Source organism: Etheostoma spectabile, chromosome 21, assembly GCF_008692095.1.
Source record: "Etheostoma spectabile isolate EspeVRDwgs_2016 chromosome 21, UIUC_Espe_1.0, whole genome shotgun sequence".
Classification (NCBI taxonomy): Eukaryota; Metazoa; Chordata; class Actinopteri; order Perciformes; family Percidae; genus Etheostoma; species Etheostoma spectabile.
Window position 1 is genome coordinate 3,882,501 of NC_045753.1, and position 23,526 is coordinate 3,906,026.

Sequence of the window (23,526 nt, forward strand, 5' to 3'; positions counted from 1 at the left end):
TCATTTGTTTCTCTCACATTCACTTTCTTCATGTTCACCCTTATTAATTATCAATCATTAGTTTGTTATTGTTGTTCATTGTTTTGTTATATTTAATACTTAAATGTGTATTTATTTTATTTAGTTTTTTCTCTGAGTAAGGGCTTTGTTCTAACGTCATTGGACTTAATCGCTCTCTCTCTCTCTCTCTCTCTCTCTCTCTCTCTCTCTCTCTAGTCACCCTCTACCTCTCTCCACCATATTACATTTCATGCTTTCGGGCACTCGTTGAGGCTCCGTCTAAAACTCTGCTTTTTCGACCAGCAGTTTGTAACATTAAAATAAAATGCAGTATGGATCATTTTACTTCTGTAGTTGATTGCTGACTTCCCTGTTGGCTGTTAAAACAGGTGACGTCCCTTACGTTCAGCAACTTGAACAGCTGAAAGTCTAGACCTGGGATGTGGAAGGAACGAGGACCCAAAAGCAGAGGAGCAGCAGGCGGGAGGGAGCTTCAAAAAAAGGGCTTTATTTTAACAGTCCAACCAAATGCAGGGAACAACAGGTGAAATCTGAAACCAGGCACAGGTGAAGGCAATACTAAAACAGGGAAAACAACACAGGGGAAAACTCACAAGGGATAAAACTGGAACAACTCACAGGCAATATCAGGAACAAGACAGGAAAATAAAAACAACCACGTCGACGAGACATAAGGACCCGACAAGGGACAAAGGGAACACAGGGGTTAAATACAAGAGGTAACGAGGAACAGGTGAGACGTCAGGTGAATCACATTAGGGAGGGACAGGACAATCAGACAGGCACAAAGCAAAGCTAGACAAGACAGGAAACCATACTAGCAAAACAAAACAGGAAGCAGAATAAACTCACCTGGGAAACACTGAGCCACAAACACAAAGAGACAAGACCCGACCAAAAACCACAGAAGGATAAACAAAGAAACCGAAGCACCCACCCAAACCATCACAAGACCCAGATTATAAAACAACCCCACTTTTCCAGACTTATTTCTAGGAAAAAAAGACACTGTCTTGTTGGTCAACAAGTGGTTTTGCAAGTTTGGAGTTCCTGGCCGTATTCACTCTGACCAAGGCAGGAATATTGAGAGCCATCTCATCCAGCAGCTTTGTAATATGTATGACATTGAGAAGAGTCATACCACCCCCTACCATCCAGCAGGCAATAGCCAATGTGAATGGTTTCACAGCACCTTACACAATCTCTTACGCACCCTGCCGGTCACCAATAAGAGGGATGGGTCATGTGACCTGCCATGAGTGTTCTTCTCCTACAACATCATCACGTTTGGTTTCGTCGGAACATCAAGAAAGACCAAAGACTGATTTAGACTGAGCTTTTTGACCACCGTACACCAAACGACTGAGACGAGGGGAGAACCCCCCAACTCTAGCAAGACTGATTTCATTCTGATATTGAAAATTTGTCTGTGACTGTGGAATCTCTAGAAACGTTGTTTGGTGTAACTTGTGTAAGCTGTTTTGGTGTCCTGCCTCTCAGACTCTTCTGCTTTGCTCCTAGTTGGAGTTGACAGTAACTGTAAACAGGCCTGAAGGAGGTTTAGTTTAGGGGGTGCAGGGGGGACATAGGAGAAACGAGGGGGATCGGAGTGGTAATAGGGAGAATGTAGGAAAAAAGGGAAGACATGCATGATTGCAGACAAGGATGAAGGGAGGAGTTATAATTGTCTGTTAAGAAGACTTTTTGTTCTCTTGCACAGAGCTGACAGCATGTTTCTTTATGTACCCACTTAAATGTCCTGCGTGTGTGTGTGTGTGTGTCTGTGTGTGTGTGTGTTTTACACAGCCGCTAACAGGTCTCGGATCACTGGTTATGAAAAGAGCGGCTGGTATCCCTTGTCTTTCTGCTGGGGGAACGCTGCCCTGTGATTGGCTGCTGTAGGCTGGAAGGGCTATTTGGGATTTGTGAATGGAGGCCATGTTGGCTGTTGGGTAATCTTTGTGACTAATTACTATATGGGACCCAACTGTATAACGGAGCAAAGAACGTGGCTTTGGTTGCGTACAAGGGCCTCTATTCACCAAGCTCTTCAGGAGGTTTAAATATGGCATGAGAAGATTTTTTTTATTTATATTCTAAAAATGAAGGAAAAACACAAACTACAGACAAATCACTGGAACATAAAAACGTGTCCCAGGGCCAAAACATACAGAGAGGGAAGACGGGAGGGTGGGAAACACAAAAACAACGCAACAGAAAGAGTGACATCCACAGTTTAAAAATAATCCATGCAGGAACAGACAAACACAAACTCATACAGTACATAAACAGACACGCACAGACAGACGCTAGAGCACCCTAGGCCGAAGGTCAATGATCGATTTTATAATCGTTTCATCTGATCTGAGGCCATGTGTTTTGGACACTCGGGTGAAGAGAGGGGCAGAGCTGTCAACTGATCACCATCTGGTGGTGAGTTGGGTCAGGGGGTGGGGGAAGACTCTGGACAGACCTGGTAAGCCCAAACGGGTAGTGCGGGTAAATTGGGAACGTCTGGAGGAGGCCCCTGTCCGACGGACTTTCAACTCCCACCTCCGGCGGAGCTTTTCGTGCATCCCTGTGGAGGCTGGGGACGTTTGAACCTGAGTGAACAATGTTCAAAGTTTCCACTGCTAAAGCTGCGGTGGAGAGCTGTGGTCTAAGGGTCTTAGGTGCCTCATGGGGCGGTAACCCAAGGACACCCTGGTGGACACCGGAGGTCAGGGAAACCGTCCGACTGAAGAAGGAGTCTTTCCGCGATATGCTGTCCCGGAGCGATCCAGAGACAGTTGCAAGGTACCGAAGGGCCCGAAGGTCTGCAGCCGGAGAAGACATGTAGAAGTTCGGAGAAGACATGTAGAAGTTCAAAGAAGACATGTAGAAGTTCAAAGAAGACATGTAGAAGTTCGGAGAAGACATGTAGAAGTTCGGAGAAGACATGTAGAAGTTTGGAGAAGTCATGGAGAAGGTCTTTCAATCGGCACCAAGCTGCTTCTGGAAAACCGTTCGCCACCTCAGGAGGGGGAAGCAGGGAATCATCCCAAGGATGGGATGCTGTTGACCTCAACTGAGGAGGTAATAGGGCAGTGGGGGGGACCTGAGGGTGTGTGCCAATTACAGGGGTATCACACTTCTCAGCCTCCCTGGTAAAGTCTACTCCAAAGTGCTGGAAAGGAGGGTTCGGCCGATAGTCGAACCTTAGGTTGAATAGGAACAACGCGGAAGGGTTTTTCGGAAGGGTGTTAATAAAAGTAATAAAATAAAAAAGTTAGTGTAGCGTTTAGAGTAATACTGACTTCATTTACATTGGCCAGGAATTCCCTTTGTTTTGTACATTGGGTTCAGGGGTGCTGCACTCCATGTGTTTGTTTTAACTCATCCTAGATAGGGAGGTTTCGGTTTTCAGTTTGTTTTCTGACTAATCCCTGTTTGGAGGGATCTCTTTTTGTTATGTTGTGGTTATGTTGTTGCAGCACCAGCATGCCCGACTTTCGCTGTTTGCTGCAGATGTTGAAAGACCACAATCTTTCAACATCTGCAGCAAACTGCTGTGGATGTTTTACCAGTCCGTGGTCACCAGTGTCCTCTTCTACACTGTGTGTGTGGGGGGGTGGGGGGGCAGCATCACCAAGAAGGACACCTCCAGGCTGGATAAACTGGCGTGCCGGCTCTGTGGTCGGCATGAAGCTGGACTCACAAAGAGGAGGACCCTGGACAAACAGCCACCCCCTGCACATTGTCATCAGCACCCAGAGGAGCCTGTTCCGTGGAACCTGCTCCTCCCCAAGTGTAGGACCAACAGACTCAAGGACTCCTTTGTCCCTCAGACTGTACAACTCCTCTTTCTGGGGGGGGGGGGGAGGAAATAGGGTAAAGAGGACAGAACAGAACAGGAAGGAAGAGAAGGAGTGGTAGCCACTCTTTCACTGTACAATCAATAAGTAATAACCTACTCACATACTGTAGATACCTGGACACTCTAACTGCTCTTAATTGATACTTTATGCTAAAGATTCTTTTGTATAGCCAAAGGTTTTATTGTTATTTTTATTATTATTGTTATTTTTATACATTTTTTTCTCTCTGCACTGTATTTTTTTATACCTTTTTTGTAAGCTGCTGCTGGAAATTTCAATTTCCTTGCGGGAGTCATCCCAAAAGGATCAATATAGAGAAGTCTAAGTCTGTTTATGTTCCCATTTATTTTTAGGTCATACTGTAAAAATATTAGAAAAAAATAAAATGAACAACTCTCAATAATTTGACAACATTCACTAACTGGACGGGACTTAAGGCTTAAAGTCTTTAAACATTGGTTGGGTCATTTAACGCAGGTTAACACAATTAAACAGTTCTGCAACTTGACTGGTTTTGATTCAGATCCCTCAATCTGATACACAACTTTTCTGCACTGCAAAACAACACCCTCTTTGAGCAGACGAACCTCAGTTCATCTGTGAGGCTCTTCAAAATAACAGCGGAGGACATAAAAAAAAGTAGCGAATTAGAACGGCCCCTGAAGGCAGTACCCGGGACAATGGGAATTCATCAGGTGCGTCAGTTAAAAACAACATATTCAACAGGCTAAAGAAACCACCTAAAACCAAGAGAAAAATGCACCATTATACTTACATGGGGTTATGTCCTGTAAAGAGATTTTTTTACTTTTGATATGGAAATGAAATAAGTTACTTTTAGTTACTGTTCAACATGATTGGTCGAATATGCGAATCGCATCGAATTCATGGTGCTTGTGAATTTGAGTGAATTGTTGCGATCGCAACATCCTGAAATCCTGGAGGGACGGATAAAGGGAGACAGGAATTCGTGGGGCACATAGTGATTTTGATGGATAATATATGGGATGAAATGTGGACAGGGATGACATTAAATGGGCATTTTTGAGTATTAAATAATGTCTATTAATAAAAGAGTGCCACAACAATGAGATCAGGAAGTTGATTTAAGGATGAGGGGACTAGTAAATGTTGGGAATAATCAAACACTCCTGCTTTGCCCTGAAAAGAAATAATCAACCACTATCCGGACATTAATGGATTTAAGAAAATCACTCTAAATATTTCACTTATCAACACTTGTAAGAGGGCTCCAGGTGCTAAAGCGGATGAAAGGTAGGTAAATACATGAGGATTATTGGTCAAATGGGGCATTAATCTAGTGGTGTGAGATGATAGAGGGAAAACCTAATCCTTATTTCAGCCATGCATGATATATTGTGATTAAACCGACCCGATTTCCATGGTCTGACACATGCATGAGGACTAATTATATATTGTATTCTTTAGCCAGTTTCCGTAGTGTAGTGGTTATCACGTTCGCCTAACACGTGAAAGGTCCCCGGTTCGAGACCGGGGCGGAAACATTATGGTGGCAGTAGCTCAGTCCATAGGGAGTTGGGTTGGGAACCAGAGGGTCACTGATTCAAATCCCTGTATGGACCCAAAAAGTTGGGAGCGTGGATTGGTGGCTGGAGAGATGCCAGCTCACCTCCTGGGCACTGCTAGGTGCCCTTGAGCAAGGCACCGTACCCACCCGACCGCTCAGGGCGCTGGTTCAGCTGGCAGCCCACTCACTCTGACATCTCTCCATGTATAGTGCATGTATAGGTCCTGAGCGTGTGTGTGTATTTCAGGCCTGTGTGTGAGAACTAACAAAAAGTGTGTACACAGAGTGTAGTGCAGTAATTTCCCCATTGGGGACTAATAAACAAATTGTCTTATCTTATCTTATCTTAATATACAGCATGTTTTGCATTGCATTTTAGGCCCTTGGCAGAAAAACACTGTTAGATGGAAGGCAATCAAAATGAATGATAATGAGTGTAAACAAAAGACCTTTTGAATGGAGCAATATGCAATACTTACAGTTAGCGTTTATAATGGTTACTGTCGGAGTCACATGATCGGCTCGACAGAGACGGCGACTTAAGGTATAGCTCCCGGCCCAATTTTGCCAAATAGTATAGTGTTACGTGGTTCCAACCAGTATTTCCGGTATTTCATCACTTTATGCTCTTTAGTGATTTAAAGCAGAATGGCAAACAAGAACAAACCCCCAACACAGCGATAGGGTTGCATTGCAGAGGCGTTACAGGAGAAACAGAAAAGCCACCTCAAACCATGTTTTTCTCAGATTCAACGGATGGGGATCGACAACGACAAAAAGCTAACTGCTATCCATGCCCAGCTAGCATCTCGGACTGCCACTCCTGGCTCTGTCAGATTGGATGTGGACTGGATAAACAGAGGTCAAGTAGCCTGTGAATTAAACAGTATAGTGTGAAACACATTATCCCCATAAATTATCAAAGTTTTATGGCGTATTGGCAGATACAATTATGTTTTTTAGACAACGTCACAGATATATAGTATACATAGTATATATAGTGTAGTATTTGTTTTGCTGTTGTATAGTATTTGGTTTTGTTTTGCTGTATAGTATTTGTTTTGCTGTAGTATAGTATTTGTTCTGCTGTTGTATAGTATTTGTTTTGCTGTTGTATAGTATTTGTTTTGCTGTTGTATGATATTTGTTTTGCTGTAGTATAGTTTTTGTTCTGCTGTTGTATAGTATTTGTTTTGGTTGTTGTATAGTATTTTTTGCTGTTGTATAGTATTTGTTTTGTTGTTGTATAGTATTTGTTTCTGGCTGTTGTATAGTATTGTTTTGCCCGTTGTGTAGTATTTGTTTTGCTGTTGTATAGTATTTGTTTTGCTGTTGTGTAGTATTTGTTTTGCTGTTGTGTAGTATTTGTTTTGCTGTTGTGTAGTATTTGTTTTGCTGTTGTGTAGTATTTGTTTTGCTGTTGTGTAGTATTTGTTTTGCTGTTGTGTAGTATTTGTTTTGCTGTTGTGTAGTATTTGTTTTGCTGTTCTTAATTTATGAATTCCCTGTGCCGCGTCCTTGAGTGCCAAGAAAGGCGTCTTAAATAAAACGTATCATTATTATTATTTATTATTATATATAATATATAAATCTTCGAGCATCCAAAATATAAATCACTTTACATCCATGACATAACAAAAGTCCTTGGAGTGCATGATTATTACAACAAACATTTTTGAAATATTTCCTCATTGGAAGCCGTAGAATGATTGCAGCAATAATTCATCCCATAGGTGTTGATAATGTCTAAACCTTTAAAAAGGAGCTTGTCAAATTCACTTTTTCAGACTTTTATGAGGGGAAGTTGGTTTTTTTCCATGCAGCAGGTTTTTATAATAGGTGAAACAGGAAACTAGATGGGATTACTCCCACATTGCGATACGCTTCCTCTCTGTCTTTAATCCCCTCGCAGAGAGTACGAACCTTGGATAACAGATTTATCTGGGATAACGTCCATGTCGTTACATATTCTCCCTCCTCTCAAAGGCCATGGGGAGCAATAATCCGTTTCTCTTTACAACAGGGATGTCAAACAATGCTAGCAGATGTGTCTGGAAGCCTGCGGAAATGAGGACAGGCTTTCCAGCAGGTAGTCTTAATCTTTTATTGTCCTGATCTGCCACGCTCTTAGTCCTACACACACACACACACACACACACACAGTCTTCCCTGCACTCTTTGCCTCTGAGTGCTAGAACATTCACCTGTTGTCTCTAGGACCCTGGTGTAAAAAATTGCGTTTTGGTGACCACAAGTGGACCATCGGCATTCACACCTTTGTCTTTCACGCTTCTCCAGCTGACAACTTGGGGCGGCTGTGGCTCAGTGGTAGAGCGGTTGCCTGCCAATCGGAAGGTTGGTGGTTCGATCCCCGCCCCTGCAGTCACTGTCGAAGTGTCCTTGGGCAAGACATTGAACCCCAAGTTGCCCCCGGTGCTGCGCATCGGAGCGTGAATGTGTGTGAATGTTTATCTGATGAGCAGGTGGCACCTTGTACGGCAGCCCCGGCTACAGTGTGTGAATGTTGTAGATGTAAAAGTGCTTTGAGCAGTTGTTAAGACTGGAAAAGCGCTATATAAATACAGCACATTTACAACTTGTGTTCAGATTTCGTAACGGCCTACGCCACTTCTGTTTGAAGGTCAAAGCGGTTGTGTCAGTACAGCTGGAGACACAGCTGTCATCAGAATACAACACATCTCCTTCCATAGGGTAACGCGGCGTATCACGGCCACGCAACACTTCACTCAATGTGTCTTGAAATGGGCAAGTTATAGACGTTTTTTTCAACTTTTATTTTAATTTGAATATTCTTTGGATCTCCTTTTACAGCTACTAATTCCACTCAGAAACAATATTCTTCACAAGGGGTCATAACAGTCACACACTCCTACGTACATATGGTCAAGTCCACAGGAGAATATGTCCAGAAGTACGAGGAAGAGAAGAAATAGAGAACAATAAACATTGAAAATACATCAACTTAAAACGTTGGCAGATCTAATCCGAGTTAGTTCTAACGGTCCTCCATTGCCCTCACTAATGGTGCCAATCTTTCAATGAAAAGTTCCCACTGTAATCTGAACAAATATGTATTTTTTCCATAGTGTAAATATTTTCTTAACATTGTTAGCCAATCAGCTTGGTTTGTCGACTGCTTTTTAAGCCGTTTAATTGTTTTCTTTGCTGCTACCAGTAATATTTGTAATAAATACATCTTTTATCCTACTGTGTATCATGTCTGGTTTGATCCCTAAAATTACTATCAGAGGGTCTCTAATCAGTTCAAAATTCAATACTTTATTAATATGGGTAAAAATGGACTTCCAAAAGTTATCTAACAATGGGCATTGCCAAAAAATATGTGAGTGTGTAGCCATTGTCCCTCCACACCTCCCTCCAACATTGACGTGTGGTGTTCTGAAAAAAACTGTTATTCATCTTCCATTAAAACTCCTTCCTCAGATTGACATTTAAAACTTTGTACTGTATCTCCAACAAAGCTTATTTCAAGCCGTAGCTCCTTAATCCACTTTCCCTCGTCTTTTACATGAAATGAGTAATCTTTTGTCACTGAAGCCATGATTCTACACACATTGGTTGTTGGTGTCCTCATAAATTCTCCACCCTGAATTTTTATGAAATACTGTTCTAAAAGGGCGGGCTCTATTAATCTTTCCCAGTTTGGGTGTTTGAGTATTAATTGTAGTCTTAAGGGAAGAAAATCTCTAATGTGAGTATGTAATGCTTCTGTTGCCTGTTACGTCCATTTTGAAGCATCAGAGGGCAGCGAAGGCAATTAAGTGGCACCAAAATGAGGCAATGAAATCTTTTTTGCTATTTGGTCCGGTAGATACCCGTCATTAAGGCACCGGTGCCATATTAAAACCGGGTCTCGGTGCCCAACCCTACCTAGGCAAGTGGTTTGATTGATCAGATCCCAAGGCATCTTGGTGGTCGTTTACACTTGTGTTTAGCGCTGTCCACTTGTGATGGGATCGCTCAAGACACACAGACAAGTGTAAACAGGGTCTAGCTGTCAGAATCGGGTGTGTGTTTGCGTTTTTGTGTGGACATTCATGCATGTGTGTCTAATTGCTCTGGCCTGAGTGCAATAATACATACATTTTAATGGCAGAAAACTGCAGAAAAATAGATCATGCCACTGGTTCTTCTTCTAATATGAATCGATCAATATGGAATGTGAGGTGTTTGCGCTTCAACTGACTGTCAACAGGTCAATATAAAAAAAGAAGAGAGGCTCTTTCAGTTACAAATCATTATTATTGCATAAGGATCTGTAGAGAAACACTTCTGTTGATAGAGAGAGTTGTGCAGCACCTGCAGGCTAGTTCCAGCTTTTAAACAAACTGTAAATGTCATCTGTCCTTCCATGTGAAAAGCCTTCATCCCTTTAACTGTGTTAATCTTGTAATTTAAAGAGGTTAAAGGGTGTGGCTCAGCTGATTAGCCCCTCTCCGCGATGTGGATCCGAGCAATGCTAAAAGCGGACATGGCACCGGCAGCAGGGCATTAAGGCAGATTAGGGTCGGCCAAGCAAGCCCAGCAAATCCCGCTGTCTGTACTTGAGCTCTGGAGGAGGCGTGACAACCCATAACCCCAGAGCAAGGCATTGGAGAGTCAAGATATAGTAAGCTAAACCGGTCAGTGACAGGTTGCAATATGAGAGTTTGACACAGAATGTAGAATTTGAGCTTTTTGAGTATTTATCATTTACATGTGTCAAGTTGCTTATATGAACTTCATATTACATTTGTACTTTTTCTATAAATTTATATTTAAAAAAACAAAAAAAAACAGGTGTTGTAATCATGAGATTGTCAACTATTTTTTTTTTCATTGTGTTTATGTGTAATATTGTAGTGTATTTGTGGTATTGTATCTATACTCTAGTTTTTATGGGTATGATGGCGAGTGTGAGCACTGTAATTTCCATTTTTATGGATGAAATAAACTTGACTTGACTTGATTTACTTCGCTTGGAGTTGATAAATTGCTTTATGTTGTGTGCCCTGTTGACAAGGGCCCTTCAGGCCCATTTCTGCACCTGTGTGAGCCGAAGGACCATGGTTTAGCAAGACTCCTTGACCCAGCTGAGAAGGTTTATCCAAAACCTGCTGACTTCCTCTCTGCAGTTTTCTTTTTTTTTTTAAATTCTGGCTAAGAACAGGGGACACTTTCTATATGGGGGCATATATGCGTGTGTAAGGACATCGGCCACTACCACTGGCAGTGTCAAGCTGCAATTCTTCAAGGGCCAGGCATGGGTGAAGCTGAGCCAGCTTGGTGTTACGTTGGAGGACAATAGTGGCGGTTTTCCACAGCGTGGTATCTACTCGACTCGCCTCGACTCTACTCGCCTTTTTTGGTTTTCCGTTACAAAAAAAGTCCCTCGGACCCGCTACCAGGTACTTTTTTTAGTACTACCTCAGTTGAGGTTCCAAGCGAGCCGAGGCGACACCAAAAGGTGACGTGGAAACCTGCAGGCTGCTGGTTGGTCGGATCACCGCGTTGTTACAAACAAGAGTGCGGAGTGTGTGTCCAGAACAAACGGGACATTTAAAAAAAAAATCTAGCCAGACACCGTCAGATTATCTATTCTCTGCACTATTCTCACTTTTCAACTGTTCAATATTAGGGCTATTAGGGGCTTTTAGGGGCTTTATGTCGTTTCCAATATTGCACACTGTTACTTTAAAAAAACAAGACAACATATCAAAGAAAAGTTTTTATTTAGCTTTTCAAGTAGCGCATCTAAACCCTCCAGTCTTCTTCCTCTGCACCCTGTGACAGTGTCCCCCCCGGCTCTGCTGGCCCAGATGCATCCCAGTCGTTGTCATAAGCCTCTCCGTGACTCTCATAAAGATTATATGAAGTCCAGCAGGTCAGAACCAGAGATCTCACCGGTCGGACATCGCCCACCGGACGGTCTGCGGCGGCGATTTTGCAAAGCGTGAATGCTCTGAAACACAAACAGTAAACAACATACGTATTTTTGTGTGTAATCGTGGTTGCTAAAGTTCATGTACTTCATATAGCGTATTGTAAATAATGACCGGGGCCCCTAACACATGCAAATGTTAGCTAACGTTACCAGGAAACGTAACTTACCCTTTTGTGTCGGCGAACAACCGTCATGTCGATGTTTTTTTTCAGCGGTAATTTTTGTTGCTTCCTTCAGCTTCTTTTGAAACAAAACATTTCTTCTTGCTGCGGCGAGTATGCGACGTGCTGTTACGAGTCGCGTTGAAAATTACATCATCACGCGTAGCTATGGTGGCCAGCCACGCTGAGGCGTTGCTCAATCTGCACTGGAAAACGAACGTAGAATGCGTCGAGTCGAGTAGAGGCGAGTCGTGGCGAGTCGAGCTGTTACAAGCAGTGGAAAAACGCCATAGGACAACCAAGAGGATTGATTACCTTCATGGGGATCCATGTATCCCCCTACAAAGGGCAGACATTAGACACATTTGCAACACCAACGCTCATAACATGGTTGATAAATGATTCTGATGAATTACTTCTTTTTTTAAATCGGCCATTATCAATGCCAATACTGACATATCAGGAACTGCCTAATGTCGGCCGATAATATCAGCCTGCCGAAATATCGATCGGGCTCTAATGCATGTGCGTTTTTCTTATTTCCATTTGGAAAGTGCTAAGCACAAAGACCAAAAGTACACAATACTAAACTTCTCAAATACACAAACACACAAAAATCAATCACACACAAACCTGAAATGACTATTTACATAAATATATGGAAATAATAATAAAATGTTCAGTGTGCTATGCATTATAACAGTCCCTGTTTATGGTAAACAGAGAAAACACAGCACAGGATGAGGATTGCCAATGCATCCATTGGCTCGTTTGAATTGTCTCCTCATTGGCTGAAAAGGTAGGAGGGTCTCATAATATGGAATTGTGACTGGTTCGAGCAACTGTTGATCAAACGCCACATGGTGCCACGCTTCGGAGACATCAATGGCTTTCCGTCAGTCTGTCTCCACCTCCAAGGAACGGATTGGCTCATGAGGTGTTGTTTGATTTGTTAGACTTCAGACAATAGCATGGATGCCCACATTGGCTGTTACAAGTCTCACGTGAGAAATCCGACCTGTTTGCAAAGCCTGGAAGTATATTAACGTTTTTCTTTGTTTTGTATTACTGTCTTGTAACTTTAAGAATGTGAGGCAAACAGCTATTTTTGGATAAAATGGCTTGGGTATTCACTTTCCTTGGACTCTTTGTGAGTCATGAAAAAAAGTGTTTGGGACATCCGACGTGGATAAAGGGAGAATGAAAAAGTAGGAATGCAAACACGACTCTCAACACTAGCTGCGCCGTCTTTGTCGGTGCCATGGCAACGTTATTACAGTTGTATAACTGCTACAAGTCATCTTATGCTTTGTGTGTGGGCTTCATTGACTCATGAGAGGCTAAGCTTTCAATTTCAGATTTAATGATTTAAAGTTATAACGAATTTTATGAGTGGAGGTAACAACGCCGCCTCAACGACAAAGTGTGCCATCCACGGTACAATGTTCCTCATGTGAATGACGTCATTGGATTGATGTTTGCATTCTTCATTCACAAAAAAGTAGGTAATTAATGAGGAGCGAATAGGGAACCAACTTGTAGTTACTGTATCAAGCAATGAGGAACGACTGGTTAGTTAATGAGTAGTTACTGATTAACTGAGATTCAGCACTAATGATTAGATACTGGTAGTTATTGTATCAAAGTAGGGTATTTACTGCATAGAGAAATGTTTGCCTCCCCCCATAGAGGTTTATAGCCAGCGTCAAGAAATAATTTGCAGCGTCAAAACGTCTGATATATTTTACGCATGTGGCTCCCACCTGTTCATCCTCGCCTTGTATCAATCCAATCACCACTGGATCCACTTAAACTCTGCAAACTGACATTGACAGATCTCTTTATTTCTGAGTCCACACATGATAGTGGTTGTGGTTCCACGAGCTCTCCTTGTCTGGCATTTCTCCGGTTTATTACTCCTTCCGTATTGGAGACACCACCTCCGCCTTCAAAGACCTTCCTAAACTTTACTGTTAAAAAATCATGGGCAGTTGATTCTCCGCTACATCTGTTATATCATCCTCAGCTTTTCAAATGGGATCCCAGAACAATTAATACAAACGTGGGCCATTAGTCCCCCGAATCGTTCCACCGCTACATCCGTTTAGATCACAACAATCTCAGCTCTACTATTTCTTGTTTTAAGTAACTGGAGGTTTTGGCTTTGAGGTTATAGCTCGGTTTGGTTTTGGATATACTTTTCTTAACTGGATCAAACTATTACATCTCAACGATATATACGGACAAATGAAGTGACATCTGAGCCCTTCAATATTACAAAAAGGTGCCCCCCAAGGTTCACGTCTAGTACCACTTCTGTTCATACTAGCTATTGAACCACTAGCAAGAGCAATTAGATCCAGAACGCAAATACAGGGGATTACAATTGGCAGAGATCATACAATAGCTCTTTTTGCTGATGACGTAATTTTATTAGAACAATTAAACACATCCATACCAGCACTGTTTGAATCTCTGTATCTCTGGGATAAAAGAAATTCTTTTAAAATCATCACTAACGCAGCTATATAAAATGTAAGACAATACATGAACCACTACTTTAAAGCAATTTACTTCCAAGCTCTCATTTAATTTTACATATTTGGGCATCAAAATGACACCTCATTTAGAAACTACAGCTAACCCTGGTTGATGGTGTGATCCTTGCTAGTGGATTAGAGCTACATAGCACAATTTCAGGAGCAGGGCCACATCTCAAACACGCCTTTTCAGGTATTTCTATAACTACCCAGCTCTCCTCTCATTCTGCACATTCTGCCCTCCCACCCTGTTACTTTCTCCTCTTCTTTAGGTCCTAAGGGCGTCCGTCATGCCCTGGTGCTATGGCGGCCTACCAAAGCCTCCCCACAACACAGTTAACGTCAAGTCCACTGATGACTACAAGCGAGTTCACGTCTTGCTTACCAGTGACTTCATGCATCCCATTCCAATCATCTATCATAATTAATTTTTTTTTTTATTAAACGTATTAGATTGCTGGTGTGGTCCTTATTAGTGAAATGATGAATGAAAACTACTGCCGCCTGCTGGCACGGAGAGTTATTTCTTCTCGCAGGCACAGACTATATTTAGTAGTTGGCCGTCAGCTGTAATCTTAGCAGTGGGTGTGTTATCACTGTCTTGCTTTCTTTATCTTCACTTTTAGACAAATAACTCCTCAATTTTCCTTGATTGACTTTCAATTCATACTTTGATAATGTTAATCATGCAAGTTTGAAGGGAATCACATGGGGCCTCTTTTGAAAGGTTTCCTTCCGAGATATCATTGCAAATGATCCATTGGTTAGTTAAAGCTTGATTTATGCTATTTTGTTAAAGCTATGCCACGTACGAATGCATCAACACCAAGCTTTAGTCTATGCTGTAGACTACGCTGTAGCCTTACATGCACCTGTACCTGAACAAAACAGGGACTAAATTTGATTATTTTTATAAGTTGGTGTGGATGTGTGCGACCAAAGGCTGGGAAAACCGTTGCCTGCCTTGGTTGTTCACAAACTGCACCTCTTAGTTGCTAAGATTAAGCTAAGAAATAATATTTGAAACTGGAAAGGAAACTGAAATTGTCTGTCTTTTTACAAATTGTTAAGACATTTGCAGCAGGGCAAAGAAAACTCATTGTCATGATAGCTTATACATATGTGGGCAACTTCAGTACTTATAAATAAAGGAACTTGCTGGGAACCAGTACCATTAAGCCTACTGTTTAGAGGTAAATTGGCATCCTCACATAACCCATATTTTTGTTTTCTACACATTTGTGGGCTCTAGCTGGCTAACAGGATACCTATTCCAGTGACAAATGGCACCTATAGGCTACTGTAGTAAAATGCTAACTCAGGCTACAATATATTAGTAAGATCAACTTGCATGAAAACCCTGCTGTTTACCATTAAAATATACCAGATACTAGACATATGCTGATGCTATTAGTGAAACAAATCATATTAGATGACTGAAGTCTACATGGTTTAATTAGATAATAAGTCAACTATTCATCAGCCATACATAATTATGTAAAGAGACTGCACATGTTTGAAACAAAATTGAAAGCATAACGTTGTGTTGCATTTTTTATTCAAAATCATCAGTCAGCCCAATTAGCTGTCACCAAGTCACACACAGAACCAGTTTATGGTAACCCCATTACCAGTTTATGGCTCAAAAAACACTCCTAATGTTGATCTCCTCATTAGCTCTCAGTGAATCTTGTTTGTTTTTTGACCCACCATGATGAAAGAACATATTCACATAGCCATGGTACGGCTATTTTTGATGTCTTATTGCTAATGTCCGCTCTTGTGGTTTCACATAAAGACTACCAGCATTTTAAAGTAGGTCATTTTAAACTGGATTGATATCCTAAAAATGCATTCGGTTGATTTACTGTATCTGCCACTTACATAAATAATAAAATATGTTTTTTTTGTAGTGATTTTTTTTTATAGTGACCTTTTGACCACAAAAATCATGTAATGGCCTGTGGGGTTGAGAGAAGTTAATACCAGGTCCTTATGTTTGAAATGGATGGCGAGCTCAGTGGTCAGTGAGGGTGGTTCATTAATTTGTGTCTGTTATTGGCTTCCAGGTATAAGGCTTTCCACTTGATTGACTTATGGCTGCAATTTAGCCTTGATTACATACATCATTACTTTAATTAGACTGTCACTCAGGAGAGGGATGAAGGATGCACACAAACTCCCTGTAAAAGAATCATAGATGCAGTTTGGATGACAAATATGTTCATTTTAAAGAAGATCCCAGTGCATTAAAATAGATTACCATCCAACAATTTGATATAGACCAGGAATTCACAGAAGTCACAGACATCCAAAACATTATAAGAATTAACAGAGCGAATAACGCAGTGATGTTCAGTTCAATGTATAGTTTAAAAATAAACACATTTCTTAAACATCCTTATTTCATACATGGCGATGAAGGAGTGTATTAATCAGCTAGCTCTGGCCCGGTGTCGGATAATGAATCACTGCCTGTGCTCAGGCCCTGACCCTGGGGGGTCACGCTTTTATAGACGACCACTTCATCACAAAACAATCTGCTGGGCGACTGCAGACAAAAGACACACACCCTCACCTTGTGACCTTGCCTCGTGATCCGTGGAGGGATGTCGGAGAGTAAAATACACAGGAAATAATAAGATAGATATATTTATTATGTCTGTGTTTAATTTGGTTCTACCCCACTTCATAAATGTTTGTCATGTCATAATGGAGTAAAGGGATACTTTAGGGTGACTTTGGTGGTAGGTGTTATTGAGTAATTGGGGCAGATAACGATTGTTCTATTTCAGGGTCAGTAGAGTTTTTACTGGACTGATACTTTAGAGTGTTATGTTTGGACATTTATCAGTGCAATATACTAAATGCTAGCTCTTGGGGCAATTACTGGAATTGTTGGGTCTTTGTAAAGTATAGAGCGTGTTCTGAAGGTACTTTACTGTCACATACACATACTGTACATGTAGCAAAATCCATTCTCTTCATTTAACCTATCCCTCAAGGGAGCAGTGGGCAGCCAATCACAGCGCCCAGGGACTGACTACAGATCTGAGCCAGTGCCTCGATCAAGGGCTAGAGAACCTAGTACATGTTTTTGATGGTGGGGTAAGAACATAAAAACTCCACACAGAAAGGACCTGGATTCCAACCCAGAACCTTCTTGCTGTGAGGCCACAACGCCATCCATTGTGCCAGCACGCTGTTATCTAGACCGACGCTTTCTGTAAAGTGTCTTGAGATAACTCCTGTTATGATTTGACACTATAAATAAAACTGAATTGAATTAAAAGGTAGCCAATAGTTCACAACCTTTATTGTACTGTACTTATATTTGGCTCTGCTTACTTATTACCATTATTGGCATCATCAACATGGATTTACCTAATTGGTCACTCTATTTGCATTTAAAGCATTTCTAAAATATCTGAAAAATTATACACACCTTAATTTAACAAAAAATACAATGGAATAACCTAAGATTTATCAAAATTGACAATGGTTTATAATCAGAAAACTGCATACCAGTATTCTAATTGTTAGAAATGTTATCTTTACTATAAATAAACATGTATACCATTGGTTGAGCAAGTTTTTTTTAATGATTACAGTGATTACTTTTTGGGGAGTATGCATTTAAATCATTAGTTCTGTAAGGCATCTGAAACTAAATTAAAATAAAATTAGTCATGAAAATACCATAAATAGGCCAAGAACTTTTTTTTTTTTCCCCCATTTTACTCACAACTTCCTGGTAGAAAGCCTCTCTGGGGATTTTTTTGGGGCCGAACGTCCTTCAACTAAGTGGATATGGCTCAATCGGGTTGAGTTAAGAACAACATAACTCAAAATGTGCTTTAACGGTTGAGAAATGACAAGTTGGTTAAAAAGGACCGGGAGGAACCGCTGGGGGTCGGGTGCGCTGCCACATGGGTGGCGGCGAAGGTCAGGGGCCTCGACGGACCAGACCCGGGCGGCAGAGGCTGGCTCCGGGGACGTGGAACGTCACCTCTCCTAGGGGGAAGGAGCCGGAACTTGTGCGGGAGGTGGAGCGCTACCAGTTAGATCTGGTGTTGATAGATAGGGGTTGGACTCTGTCCTACTCTGGAGTTGCTCAGGGTGTGAGGCGCCGGGCGGGTGTGGGGATACTCACAAGCCCCCGGCTGAGCGCCGCTGCGTTGGAGTTTACTCCGGTGGACGAGTGGGTCGCCTCCCTACGCCTGCGGGTGATGGGGGGGAAAACTCTGTTGTTTGTGCATATGCACCAAACAGGAGTTCGGAGTATTCGGCCTTCTTGGAGACCTTGAATGGAGTCCTGTATGGGGCTCCAGTAGGGTCTGTGACCTTCAGCACTCACTGGATTGGTTCGCAGCTGAGTGTGAAGCGGCTGGGATGAGGATCAGCACCTCAAAATCTGAGGCCATGGTTCTCAGCAGGAAACCGATGGAGTGCTTTCTTCAGGTAGGGAGTGAGTACTTACCCCAAGTGAAGGAGTTTAAGTACCTTGGGGTCTTGTTCGCGAGTGAGGGGACCATAAGGCATGAAATTGGTCGGAGAATCGGAGCAGCTGGTGCGGTATTGCATTCTGTTTATTGCACCGTTGTGACGAAAAGGGAGCTGAGCCAGAAGGCAAAGCTCTCGATCTACCGGGCAATTTTCGTTCCTACCCTCACCTATGGTCATAAAGGCTGGGTCATGACCGAAAGAACGAGATCCAGGGTACAAGCGGCCGAAATGGGTTTCCTCAGGAGGGGGGCTGGGGTCTCCCTTAGAGACAGGGTGAGAAGCTCAGTCATCCGAGAGGAGCTCGGAGTAGAGCCGCTGCTCCTTCGCGTTGAAAGGAGCCAGTTGAGGTGGTTCGGGCATCTGGTAATGCCTCCTGGGCGCCTCCCTAGGGAGGTGTTCCAGGCACGTCCAGCTGGGATGAGGCCTCGGGGAAGACCCAGGATAAGGTGAAGAGATTATATCTTCAACCTGGCCTGGGAACGCCTCGGGATCCCCCAGTTGGAGCTGGTTGATGTGGCTCGGGAAAGGGAAGTTTGGGGTCCCCTGCTGGAGCTGCTGCCCCGACACCGGATAAGCGGTCGAAGATGGATGGATGGATGGAACAGGGATTGGAACCAAATGCATACAGCTGAGGCAGCAGGATGATTTCATAGATTTATTAAAGTGCTTATTAAACAGCTTTTTTGGCTTTTTCCCTTTCCTTTATTGTGTTGTATATCTTTTTTTTTTGAGAAACATTTAAAAAAGAAAAAGCCCAAAGTCCCCCCCGTTATAATGCTTTTCCTAGCCTACGGGCACGCCCCCCATCCTTCTCATCCTTCTCTGGCAGTTGTGTTGACCACTGCAAGACGTCTCCCCAAAAAAGATGGAATAATAGTGAATGGCTAAATCTGTGCTAAAACAGAGCTCAACACACAGGGTGAAAAGAGGGGCGCAGCAAACGTGCAATACAAAAAAACCTTTTTTTTTTTTAAAATTAAAAAGTAAAAATATGCGGGGGATAAATCTCTAAATTCCCAAATTTTAAAACCCGAAAATGAGCAGAAATTTTTCTCTTTAAAAAATCAAGCCACAACTTCAAAAGTAGGTTCCAGCAAACAGGTGTAGGGATGCAGGCCCAAACAACCCGGCAGAAAGTAAGCGGTAACCGAACTGTTTGCAATGTGATGAACTGCCGGAACAAAGGGCACTGGGGGGTTTTTAGAGCTTTATTTAACCCAGGGAAAGGGGGAAAAAGAGGGGGGTGGGGGGGGGGGGGGGGGGGGGGGTTGGGGGGGGGGGGGGGGGGGGGAATTGAGTGATGCAGGTGAGGAGGGCAGGGAAGGGAATGCGAGCAGATAAGGGGAATGGGAAAAAGGGGTATGTGGGGGTGGCTGGGTTTACATAATATTATATTGGTAAAACAACAATATTTTTCATAATTTGGAATTTTCTTTAAATTCTTTAAAGCTTTAAAATTTAAATTCTTAAAGAAAATTAGAAAAAAGTATTTTCCCTTTTTCAAAGGGGTTTTAACCCCTTTAGGGAGTAGGGGTGAACGATTTAAACGCTTTTCACAATAAGCGGAAAAGAGGGGCCAAAAAAAAGGTTTTTTTAAAAAAAAAAAACACACACAAAAAAAAAAACACACAAAAAAATCCCCCAAAGGGGAAAAAACAATCCAAAACTCCAGGGGGAAAACACCCAAAAATTTTCCCGAAAAAAAAAAATCACAGGGTCCTGGGGAAAAAAAACGAGAAAGAGGACAAAAAGGAAGGGGGAAAACCACGGGAAGACTCTCTGGGAAACCACTGGAAATACAGGGAACCCCTGGGAAGGGCTCAAAGGGGGAAAAAGGAACAAGAAGCAAGAAACCGGGAAAGCTCGGGAAAGGGCGGGTAAAAAAAGGCAGAAAGAACGGGGAAAATCTGACAAAAGACAAGGGAGCACAGACAATTTTAAAAAACAAGGGAACAGAGGGGAGGGACAAGAGGGCAGGGAACCAGGTGGAAAAAATCAGGTGATCACAAAAGTGGGAAGAAACAGGAAGTAAACTAGAGGCGAGACAAGATAAAAAAAAAACAGACTTCAAAATAAAAAAGGAAACAGACACACAAGACAAGACCAACAACTTGAGACCGGGGAGAACACTGAGACACAAAAACCACAACAAATCGCATTTGCAATAATATCACGACGTGTTAAAACGTGATTTCCTAATCGCAAAGGCTGCAATTTGGTCCCGTGACTCGCAAGAGCAAATCAGTCTGCACTCTGGAGAGAAAGCATCAACTTGGCCTGCTAACGCTACGCCGTACGTTGAGCAGATTTCTGCCAAAAAACTCTGAGTTGTAGTTTAAACCTTTTACAGGCCTTTTAATAAAATGAAGGGTTTTCTGTTCAGTCTATACATGCAGTTAAGGTATACAGGCATGGAAAACTGAAGGCTCGGTTAGCAATGATTAGCTCTGATTAGCGGTTAGCTCCGGTTAGCTAGCTAGCTCCGTTCTAAAGATATGGAGCAGAGGAGACTGCCACGGAGAGGTATAACAACCAAAGGCTGTTAAATGTTGTTCAGGGAGCTTTCACAGAAGCGTGTCTGCATATATATATATATATAAATATATATATATATAAATTTTACTTATTTGACTCTCTAGTAATGACAGTGTTTAAAAAGTGCAATCCACATGTTTACATATGTTTATTACAATAAATAATAATGAAATGATCTAAATACTACTAGCAGGGCTGTAGTCAAGACCACCTTAGTCGAGTCCAATAAAAATCCAAGACCAGGACTAGTCGAGTCCAAGTCATGACCGAGTCCAAAAAGGTTTGAGTCCAAGACAAGACCGAGTTCAAGTCAAGACCGAGTCCAGGACAGGAAAAAACGTCTTATGCATGACAGTATCAAGACAATCATTTTGGGTTTCCCTTTCCCTCCAATATTATTATCAACATAATAAAGACACCTGGACTCGGTCGAGACCAAAAGCCTAAAAGCCATATTTGGCAAGACCAGTGGCCGAGACCGAGACAAGTCAGAGTCCAAATAGTAGCGAGTCCGAGACATGTCCAAGACCATAGAAAAACGGTCTTGAGTCCGGAATTGAGTCCAAGTCCGGACTCGTGTACTACAACCCTGGTACTAAGTGTGGGAAAGCCACATGTTTGTCTTTATATAACTGCAATCTGCACTTTAGTTTGTGTGATTTGTCAAAAGACAAAGAGATTGAAAATAATCGCATATTAAATCGCAATCGCTATATTGGTGAAAAAAAATCGCAATTAGATTATTTTCCAAAATCGTTTAGCCCTACTCAGCAGTATACAAAAATAGGCTTTACCATGGGGTTATTTCATATGGACTATTTATTTATGGCATTACCAAAACATGCTATATCGTGACACATGTATTTATGTAGATATGAAAAGACCTATATCGGGATAGAAGAATTTGGCCATATCACCCAACCCTATGTAGCAGTCAGAGGGACTCTAGTGGCCGGATGGAAAATGGCAACAAAATGGTTTTGGATTGGGCTGAAGAGGGGGAATTTGGCATAATGTGACAGAATGTGAAAGTAGTAGAAGTAGAAGTAGAAGAAGTAGATTTGTCAAATATTTGTCTTGACTCTCACAGGATTTGAACTCTCTTGGTTTACTATGGAAAGTTGTCCAGTCTGCTTGAGACAGGACAAAAGAGACAGGAAACACTACCGTATTAATAAAGGGGCTAATAAAATTCAGCATTTTTTTGCAAAGTGGATTACGTAATATCTCTTTTTAGTTAGCCTTGATGAAAACCACGATAATCAAAATTGCATGTCGTTACTTTTAAAGTCATAACATACTCTACCTCAAACATTATATTTTATTATTACATATTATATTTTTATTAGTATATACAGTAGCTTGAGAAAGTTTACACACCCATGCTAAAGTGGATTAAAAAGAGGAGTAAAAAAACATCTTTTGGAAATTGATCTTAATTCTTTAATTCAAAAAATTAGGAAAATCCAACTTTTTAGGGACACCAATTTTCTTTGTGAATGAATAATGTATTGTAAATAAAAAATGTTCTTCCAATACAGGGGACATAAGTATACACACCCCTATGTTAAATTCCCATAGCCCCCCCCCCCATGTCATCACATACCCTTCACCATACATAGAGATTGGCATGGTTTTATTTCAGTTAGACTAATAGCTGGTTTGATTTGCATTGAGAGATGATTTTATGGAAAGTTCCCCATGCCAATCTCTATGTATGGTGAATTTGTATTTTATTCCAAAGGCCAATGGAACTTTATCAGGATGCATAGTATCCTGGATCCATGAAATAACTGGCCTTTAATAATAAAAATCTGCCTGCTTCTATGGGAATTTAACATAGGGGGGTGTATACTTATGCCCCCTGTATTTTAAGGAAGAACGTTTATTTATTTACAATACATTATTCATTCACAAAGAAAATTGGTGTCCTTAAAGGTTGGATTTGTTTAATTAAGGCATCAAGATCAATTTCCCAAAATCTTTTTTTATTCCTCTTTTTAATCAACTTTAGCGTGGGTGTGTAAACTTATTCAAACAACTGTATATTTTCGTATTTCTTTATTTCTCTCTCTCTCTCGGGGGAATGTTTGGGTCTCTGTAAATTATAGAGTGTGGGCTGGACCTACCCTATGTAACTGTTCTGAGATAAGTATTGGATATTTAGAGTTATAGAGTCTATCCTATCTGGTGACAAAGTAAATAACAGTCAAATAACACAAAGTTTTATCTTGTTGAAGATGGACGGCAGATCTCTTAATCTCATTGCAGGACAATGCAGTGGTTTTATGGAACAGGTCACATCTGCTATGGGATAATGACAGGGGTAAGCCAAATGGAACATGAAGTATGTGCTTATTTGTGTGTGTGTTTGTGTGTGTGTGTGTGTGTG

General features: G+C 41.7%; 1 long non-coding RNA gene and 1 other non-coding gene across 2 annotated transcripts in view; one reads left to right on the forward strand and one right to left on the reverse strand.

The window, feature by feature from the left end:
* LOC116671449 (uncharacterized) overlaps positions 1-5,837 on the reverse strand; it is a 12,124-nt gene extending 6,287 nt beyond the window's left edge. The window contains exons 1-2 of the long non-coding RNA XR_004327274.1: positions 5,826-5,837; positions 1,008-1,013 (exon numbers count right to left, since the gene is read on the reverse strand). This is a non-coding gene — a long non-coding RNA (uncharacterized LOC116671449). The remainder of the gene's footprint in view (positions 1-1,007; positions 1,014-5,825) is intronic.
* On the forward strand, positions 5,331-5,404 carry trnav-aac (transfer RNA valine (anticodon AAC)). The gene has a single exon. It is a non-coding gene; the product is annotated as a tRNA-Val (tRNA).
* Positions 5,838-23,526: the final 17,689 nt, after the last annotated feature.